At 41.4% G+C, this 9,360-nt stretch overlaps 1 pseudogene; it reads right to left on the reverse strand.

Annotated features, from left to right (window-relative positions):
* Window positions 1–4,116: 4,116 nt before the first annotated feature.
* On the reverse strand, window positions 4,117–6,527 carry LOC136306497 (large ribosomal subunit protein eL32-like; annotated as a pseudogene).
* Window positions 6,528–9,360: the final 2,833 nt, after the last annotated feature.

The following is a 9,360-nucleotide window of genomic DNA, read 5'->3' on the forward strand; positions in this document are numbered from 1 at the left end:
CTCACCAAAAAAAGAAAGCCTTTTAATTGTTACTGTTGGTCAAATAAGTTTGTGAATATGATATGTTTGCTCGCTTATAGTTTTTGGGTGTGGGGGGACCGCTATAAGCAGGCCGGGTCGATATAGCCTGGGGCTTAGTTTTAAAACTAAGCTTTTCCCCATACCCTTGACTGATTGCATGATGTGGGGTGGTGCACTCTCATGAGGAATCCCATCATGCCTCAGATAAGTGACTTTGTATCAGAGACTTCCTTGTTTGTATATTGATTAAAGGTGTTGATTTCTATACTATAAAGTGGGGCAGACCAGCTTGCTCTCTTGATTCCTGCTATCACCATTGCAGGGGCCTCCCTGATCCCTTGCCCTTCATGGGAAAAGCAGGTTTTCTGCTTTTCCCTTGTTTTCTCTTGTGGCCTGCGTGTCTTGGTGAGACACTAATAAACAGAATGGCCCACCATCCTCTGACTCTGCCATTTCTTTACCATCTGTCCGAATCTAATGTGAACCTGCATGGGCCAGGCAGCTGTGATGGTGGCCGTGGCTACTGGCTTTACATTTGGCATATTGTTGGGCAGATAAAATATATTATGCTCACTTTGTTAAAGATGGCGCTGCTCACATGGAAGCCCGTCACCCAGGTGATATTAATGTGTGTTTGGGGTGGGCTGTGGGCAGGCAGGATCCTTGTAGCCTGGGGTTTGGTTTTAGGGCTAAGCCTTTCCCACCCTTTTTGATGTGGGGTGGTGCAATCCCATTATGCCTCAGATAAGTGACTTTGTATTAGAGACTTCCCTATTTTGTATATTGGATTAAAGATTTTTATTTCTGCACTATAAAGTGGGGCAGACTGGGAGCTAGCTCTCTCGGTTTCTGAGATTAGCATTAGAGAGCAGAGAGCAGAAAAAGGTCATGTGGAGGAGGCCTGGAAAAGCAGCCAAGGTGGCAGAGTGTTAAAGAAGAAGCCAGTTTGTGCAGAGTTTGTGCAGAGAGAAGGAGATGGGGAACAGAGGTCAATAAGGCTGGTGAGCTAGAAACCTTTGATTCTAGGAACCTTGGATAAGTCAGTAGCTTTGTGAGCACTGAATGAGTGCGTTTTGGAGCCCAGTGTGTGTTTTTACTTGCCCGCCGGGTGCAAGCTAGGATTAAAGCTAATGGCCCACCAGTTCTTGGTTCCATTGTTTCATTACCATCTGTCTGAATCCAATGGAACCTGCATGGCCAGGCAGCTGTGATGGTGGCCCTGGATACTGGCTTCACACGTACCTGTGGCAGGATTCGATACAGATGAGTATGGAGCCACCACCACCTTTGAGTGGTGAAGTAGAGGACTGGCTGCTGTTATGGTTCCCCATGGCTGTCCTTTTGGGGGCCATAGGCTGGCTGACTTTTACAACCATGTGTGAGGAAACTGAGAGCTCTCTGGAAGATGCTGCCCAGGGCCTGCAAACCGAGCAGTGGAAGGAGCTGGAGAAAACATGAGAGAAACAGATTCTGACTCTGGAACTAGAAGAAGCACTGGAGGAGGAGGCCAACCAGGTTTACGAGATTCACCTGGAAATGGAGCAGCCACTGGAGAAGGAATCACAGGTTCGTGAGTTGGAGATTGCCCTGGATGTTGTGGAGAGCCAGCAGCAGTGGGAGGCCAGGGCTGAGGTTGCGGCCAGGTTTGCAAGGCCCATGGAGCAGACGGCAGCAGCGGCCCAGCGCTCGAGCCCGGCAGCCGGAGCTGGTATTTTCAGTTCCTCTTTGGAAAATGAGGAGAATCGGGCTGGAGTTGCAATCCGCAGTCTCCAGAAGATGAGAACCCAGCCGCAAGGAGTACTTGCTATGCCCCTGGTAGGTCTGCGATTTTGGGACATAGGGTGAATGCCATTATGCTCTCTGGAGCAGAGATGGAAATGCTGACTGCCATTGCCATGTGTTACTCCTTGGGAAAGTGTAAGACCTGCCAGGATGGCAGGAATGAGGGGGGTGGCTGAGGCCCCATGTGCGTGGACTGATTCCTGGACTATGACCGAAGTGGTCTTTGTCTCCTTTGTTGGATGAACTTACAAATTTTGGACAATGTAAAATACCCTGATAGGGGTGGGGGGCACCTTTGCTGGAAGCACTCCCCTGCCCCAGGAAGCTTTTCCCATGGCTAGAAATAAGGCCGAGGACATTTTACGCTTTTAGCAAAGTGCTCAGAGACTGGTGAAATGTACCTTTGTAATAGTTGAAATTGTATGATTTGTCATGTTGTTGTAATTTGTGTAATGTGCTTAATTTCCTTGTGCAGGAATACCTGTACTTTAGATTGTGAAGCGAGCAAAAGGGGTGGGATGTTGGTCAAATAAGTTCTTAAATATGATATATATGTTTGCTTGTTTATAGTTTGTATTGGGTGTGGGGGACAGGCTGTAAGCAGGCCAGGTTGTTATAGCCTGAGGCTTAGTTTTAAGACTAAGCTTTTCCCCACACCCTTGACTGTTGCATGATGTGAGATGGTGCACTCTCATGAGGAATTCCATTATGCCTCAGATAAGTGACTTTGTATCAGAGACTTCCTTTTTGTATATTGGATTAAAGGTTTTAATTTCTCTATACTATAAAGTGGGGCAGACAGGGAGCTTGCTCTCTCTCGATTCCTGAGATTAGCATTAGAAAGGAGAGCAGAGAGCAGGGAGACCAGAGAAGGGCCACATGGAGGCAAAGAGAGGCTGCCAAGATGGCGGAATGCTGAGGGAGAAGCCAGTTTGTACAGAGAGTAAGAGATAGGGAACAGAGGTGAATAAGGCTGGTGAGCTAGAAACCTTTGATTCTAGTAAACTTGAATAAGTCAGTAGCTTTGTGAGCACTGAATGAGTGGGTTTTGGAGCCCAGTGTGTGCTTTTACTTGCCCGTCGGGTGTAAGCTAGGATTAAAGATGATGGCCCATCAGCTTTTGGCTCCATTGTTTCTTTACCAACTATCCGAATCCAATGCGAACCTTCGTGGGCCAGGCTGCTGTGATGGTGGCCGTGGCTACTGGCTTTACAGTTATCTTTTCATTGTGAAAGCTTCTTAATATAGAAGGTTTTATTCCTAAGTTAATTCTGTTTTAGCCCAGATGAACTAACTGCAGGCAGCTCTCACAACCCCAAGGTCAGGGTGGACCAAAGAGAAAGAGGTGAAGTTACAGGATATCAAAGGAAGGTCCCACAGAGCAATGCCAAGAGCTCTAAAGAGCCAGAGCCTTTGAACTGCTACTGGTACATCTGAGGGGACCTGCAGGGCTAGCGGAAGGAAGCCGGAGGCTGGGACAGTTGTGGTGGCAGAAACTCTGTGGGCAGCGACAGTAAAACAAAAGAGAAATATCTTCTCCCACTCCTTCTCTTTCCAGTAGCCCTCCAATTCTGTGTCTTAACCCAACAGAAAAGCAGCCAACAAGAGAATGTGGAAAATGCAGTTTGCAGACAGAATCTCAGTCCCAGCATCTCAGAACACATTAAAATGAGTAGAATTGAAACTGAGACAGAATAGATACGTGACTATTACACAAATCAACCAAAAAAATGAGAGCTAGCCTTCTTCCCAGTGTATTTATTATGTACAGGGAAGAAAACACAAAAGCCAAGTTCACCTGCCTCAACTATATGTGGTTCTAGCTCCTGGCACACGACTCTCTAGTTACTGGGCCAGTAAACTAGTACATACAGTTACTTGAATTAATCTCACAGTTTAAGATCCAAATGAGACAGCATGTGAGCAAGGAGTTTATGCATGCCACATAACAATTTCAACCACTTAAATATGTTGACCGATTTTACATTGCTAGTAAGATGTGGAGTAAAGGCAATTTGATCCTGGAAAGATAAGGACTTACAGGAATTTGGGTTTTCCAGACTCTAAGCACATTGGTAAATTCATTTCTCTATTACCCTTCTCTCTTTATTTCATAATCCAATAGTATAAAATGGCTATACCACACAGACTGTCAAATGTATATAGATCCTTTTATGTCTGTGTACCATAAACACACACTTTTGATTCATTAAGTTGAAAGAATAAATTCAAAGTCCTCTGTTTGTATTGATAGAAAAGTGTTTATCTAACAATTTCAACCCTGGCAGGTATGCCATAATCAATGAGAAGCAATCAGACAGGCAAATCCAAAGGCAGTCCAGCTTTTAGAACATCAATAGATCCATCTCCCACAGCGCTATTTAATGTTGGTTTTTCAAACTACATGGAACACAAAAAATACGTAGATAATTCAGTATTTTTTAAATGACAGGATACGTTTTTATTTCCTAAGAAACCATTTCTAAACACTGAGTATTTTTTATGTGTTGTTAAAAACACAGATCGCAACATGGCGACGCCCAGGATGGGCAGAGCATCGCCCCCTGGTGGGCAGAGCGTCGCCCCATGGTGGGCGTGCGGGGTGGATCCCAGTCGGGCGCATGCAGGAGTCTGTCTGACTGTCTCTCCCTGTTTCCAGCTTCAGAAATATGCAAAAACAAAACAAAACAAAAAAAAACCATACAGATCAATGCTGATACAAGACTTCGAAAATATATTGGGTTAAAAATATATTCAAAATAGTTCCTTCCCATATAATATTAATGGGTAATATAAAGAGAGTTGACAAATCTCTATCACTTAGCCAACCAGGCACAAGGAGATTAACAGTAAATACTGGCAAACAAGTAGATAAGTAAAGTTGACAATTGCTCTTTTTCATAGTCTCCAAATACTTTTCAGAACTCTATAAAAACTGCTGCAGTCTGAAAAGATTAAAAGTCATGACTATCTTTTTCTACAATTATGAGAGCTGTTGAGACTATTAAGTCAAGAGACTGAGAAGAAACACTCCATAGCTGATGTTTGGACTTTTAGATAAATGAAACACAGAAAACTTGCATCCAGTCTGTGTAACGACTACTCTCCTATTTTCTTAATAGGTATCTTAGAAAGAGGATCAAGTGTTAGACTTGATGAGAATGAAAGACACACACACAAACACACACACGGCAATTAAAAGCAATGCAAGAGGACTGAGAAAATTTAGTATTCTTAACAATCAAAGCTTACTGAGAGAGTTATAATAAAACCCTGATTTTTTTTAGAATTGAAAAGGACACTGAGGTTCATTTTGTTCAACTCCTTCATTTATAGAAAACTACATTAGACTGAGGCTCCGCATGACTAGCTCACATTGATGAAGTAATTTTATAGACCAAAACAAGCAATAATTGCAGGTTTTAACTACTAGTCTTATAGTAATCGTTTTTAAAATCAATCTCTGATTTACCACTGGATTAGGAAGATTTCTCCAGGGAAACAATCAATGGTAAATAGATAGAGATATAAAATACGGCCATACAGTGATAGATAAGAGGAGCTTTATTATAGGAATTGGCTGGCACAGTTATGGAGGTTGAGAAGTCCCACAGTCTGCCATCTGCAGGCTGGAAGTCCAGTGGTGTAATTCCATCTGAGCTTGAGCACCTGAGAACCATAGGCATGAACAGTGTAAGTTCAAGTCCAAAAGACTAAGAATTGGGGGTCCATGGTGTAAGTCCTGGCCAATGTCAGAAGACCAGGAAAGCAGGAATACCCATGTGTACGGGCAGAAGAAGATGCATGGCTCAGCTCAAGCCCAAAAGCAAATTTGCACTTCCTCCACCTTTTTGTTCTGTTTAAGCCCCCAGTGAACTGATGGTGAAAGCAATTTTTCTTTACTCAGTCTGCCAATTCAAATGCCAATCTCTTCCTGAGACACCGCCATAAACACATCCAGAAATAATGTTTCTACAGTCAAGTTCACACATGAAATTAACCATCACAACCACCAAACACTTCTTTTTATATAGAATATGGAGATAACCACACCCGCATTCCTACCTATTCTAAATCTTTCCCCCCTAATATATCCATTCATACAGATGACCAAGTCAAAATGTGTACTGTTCCAATATTCTAGAAAAATATAAATAAAACAAATCAAAATAAAATAGGCTAATCAAAGTAACTCTTCTGGCAAAATTTTATAATTTTATTAACATAAATACAATATCTACACAATCTGCCCATTCATTTTCTTCACTGTGCACCCTGGCACTGGGGTTGATGACTCTGGTGGTCAGCTGAGCCACTCTTTCCACAACGGCTTTGTGATGCTTTGAGGAGACGTGTGAGCAATGTCAGCAAAGTAAGATTTGTTGCACATCAGCAGCACTTCAAGCTCCTTGATGCTGTGGACCAGGAAATTCCGAAAGCTACTGGCCAGCATGTGCTTTGTTTTCCTGTTGCTTCCATAACCAATGTTCATATCTGGCCCTTGAATCTTCTGAGCACAATATTGTCAAGGCCTCTGGATTTCCTCCAGTTCTGCTTAATTTTGACAAATCAGTCTGACTGGTGCCTGCTTAACTTCTTGGTCCTGTTTTTCACAGTTGTGGGTTTCATGATTGTCTGAGTGCAGCCATGGTGCTGAATGGGAGGTGGCTGCCACTTCTGTGGGCAGAACAGAGGAAGAGAGGGTTCAAAGTGTCTCTAAGCATAGTTTCCTGCACTTTCTCCACCAATGAGAAACTTAAATAGTCTTCATTATAAAAGATTTGTGTGAGAAGAACATCCACCCCTTTTATAGAAAAGTAACTATAGCATAAGATAATTGGGCACACTTGTATCCAAACTGAGTTCTAAGAACAGTGGGGGACATAGAAAAGAAAGGAAGAAAGGATACTTAAAAATAGAGAAGTCATCAAAAGATTCAAGGTAGCTCTCTGGAGAAAAATCATGATGTATTTTTTTCATCAGTTTCACAGAGGAGAGAGCCTAACAGAATCTTTAGAGTGGATTATAAATACGAGCTGACTATCCTGGTTTGAAAAAGCTCTCTAAATTAATCTAATATGCCCAAATTGGATGGAGGCCACAGTTGGAATAGAATACTATTTCTTTCATTCAGACAGATGTCCAGAATATGCATTGCATCAAACTGCATGACATCTTGTAAAGAAGGAAACTAAAGTGTCAGAAACCACCTTAAACCCTTTATGCCATTAACTCATTTAAATGCCTTATACTGGTGCAGGAGGGTACAGGGGGGGGTAAAGGTGATGGACAGAGACTTGACTTTGGGATAGTGAACACACACAGAAGTATAAATGCTTTTAGTCTACTCACAAAATCCCCAGAAATGATAAGCGAATCTCATTAGAGAAGTTTTTCATTTCTCACCTTTGAATTTCTTCTACAGTGGTTTAAGAATATCTTATTTATTTATTTATTTATTTATTTATTTATTTATTGTTAAAGATGAACATGCCATTTTCCTAAAAAATATTTATAAAAATTGGTTACTGTATTTAAACCAACAATTAGTGAAATACATAGGTATATTTTTCTAACATCACATCAGAGACATAAAGTCATATACATTTCCTAACATGTGACAGCCCAGCCCCAGACTATCCTGGTACTTCTGTTCCAAATTATAATGTACAAATTGTATGAACCCTGTAAATTACTCAATGTAACTATGGTACTACTCACAGAGCTTTCAAGCAGAGGAACTCTGCCTCTGGTTTTAAAATTCTGGTTATATGCTTTATTTTATTTACTAAAAAGAAAAGAACAAAATAAAGACAAAACAGAACACGAAACAGTCCTGTACTACTGCAACTCACCCAGGGTTAATTAGAATGTTCTCCCTTGGTCCTCTGAGGTGTCAGGTTGTGATAAACAAAATACATTTCAAGCCGCAAACAGCAAATATTAATATGCCCTTTGCAAAGGGTTTGGTTTTAAATGAAGTCAACCATCTTCAGATGTTTGCTACAAATCATCCACATATAGATGTCATTAAAAGTACAACCTGCTTGATACATCTAGTTATTGTGTTTACAGCCTAAAGAATATAAAACATAAAAGGAGAACATTTCCTTCTCAGGGTCAGGCTACAGTCATTTATTTTATTCTTTACCATTGTGGTTTTTTGTTTTGTTTTGATTTTTGCACATTATTTTTCACAGGAGGTTGTCAATGGCTGCCTCTCTATTTGCTTTGTTGATATGAACAGAGCAAGACAAATTTTAAACCAAAGAGTTACTTTAATATAATGAATAATTAAAAGTATACTATAAATATGTATTGGTATTATTGGAATCAGAATGCTAAAGAGAACATATAAAAGGAAATAAAATCCCTAGTTACTTAAAGTTCCTAAAGAGAATTAGCCATTCTTTTGGAAAAGAATCTAAGCTAGTATTTCTGAAGGTAAAAACATATAATCCTGCACCACTTGCTTCTAAGAGACTGCCATGTAGGAGGCACATCAAATGATTTTAAAATACAAAAACATGTTGTTTAAATTCTGGGATCAAGAACAACCTTAAACATTGGTAGAAACATTGTATATCATTAATTATTTAATGGTAGGTTTGTGCCAAATATCAAAATTGAAAGGCAGTTAAAGTACTTTATCAAGACAGAGTCTCACATGAATAATAAAATTTTGAACTAGTCGAGCAACTAACTCTTCACCACTGCGTTAGAAGTTGTTCTGCAGGTAGTGGGCAAATACAGAATAATGGCTGGAGACCCTGGTGGAAGGAACAGAGAATTGGAGAGGAAGATTGCACACCACTGTCCTAGCAGCAATGTGGAACACACAGCAAGTGGTCTAGGAAGAGAAGCAAACCCGAGTCCAACAATTCTGGAAACAAAACCGCAGCAGAAACCAAAGCAGCTTGAGTGAGAAACGTCAAGGGTTTGCAGAGACAGACAGGAGTGTGGCTTCTTTGCACTATTTTTTGCTGTTCATCTGTGGCTTGGGATATGGATATATATATATATATATGAAAGAGCTTGTGAGGGCCCCTTGAAATAATTCAGGAAGGAAAAACCACATGCAATCATACCAGCTTCCCAAAAGTCCAAAAATGAGGTTGTAGGTAAATAGAATCATCTCCTCAGAAACAGTTCTCCAACATCTAGAGACTGTTAAAGGAAGAAGGAAGACAGAGATCCTGGATGTCTGAAATGGCCTATTCCTGAATGAGTCTTTGTGTCTGATCAGGTGTGGTCCTTAGGTGATTTTACCTTATATGGGAACTGACAGTGAGCTCTACCCCTTGAGGAGTGCGAATTTGGTGCGGGCCTCATCACCTTTAACAGTGAGGATGTCAAATCATCCTGTGTAGAGAGCCAGTGCATCTGAATGTGTCCAGCCTACGTGCAGCTGAGAGCAGAGGAAGGGCCCTGCCCGGCCTTGAGTGAACCGGCAGGGCAAGGTCACTAACACAACTCGAAGGCTGTTCATGGTATTGACGCTAGAAGCGGAGCAGCAAGCACACAGTGCTACCACAGGCTCAGGATGTCCTGATGTGC

This window comes from Saccopteryx bilineata, chromosome 5 (assembly GCF_036850765.1).
Source record: "Saccopteryx bilineata isolate mSacBil1 chromosome 5, mSacBil1_pri_phased_curated, whole genome shotgun sequence".
NCBI lineage: Eukaryota > Metazoa > Chordata > Mammalia > Chiroptera > Emballonuridae > Saccopteryx > Saccopteryx bilineata.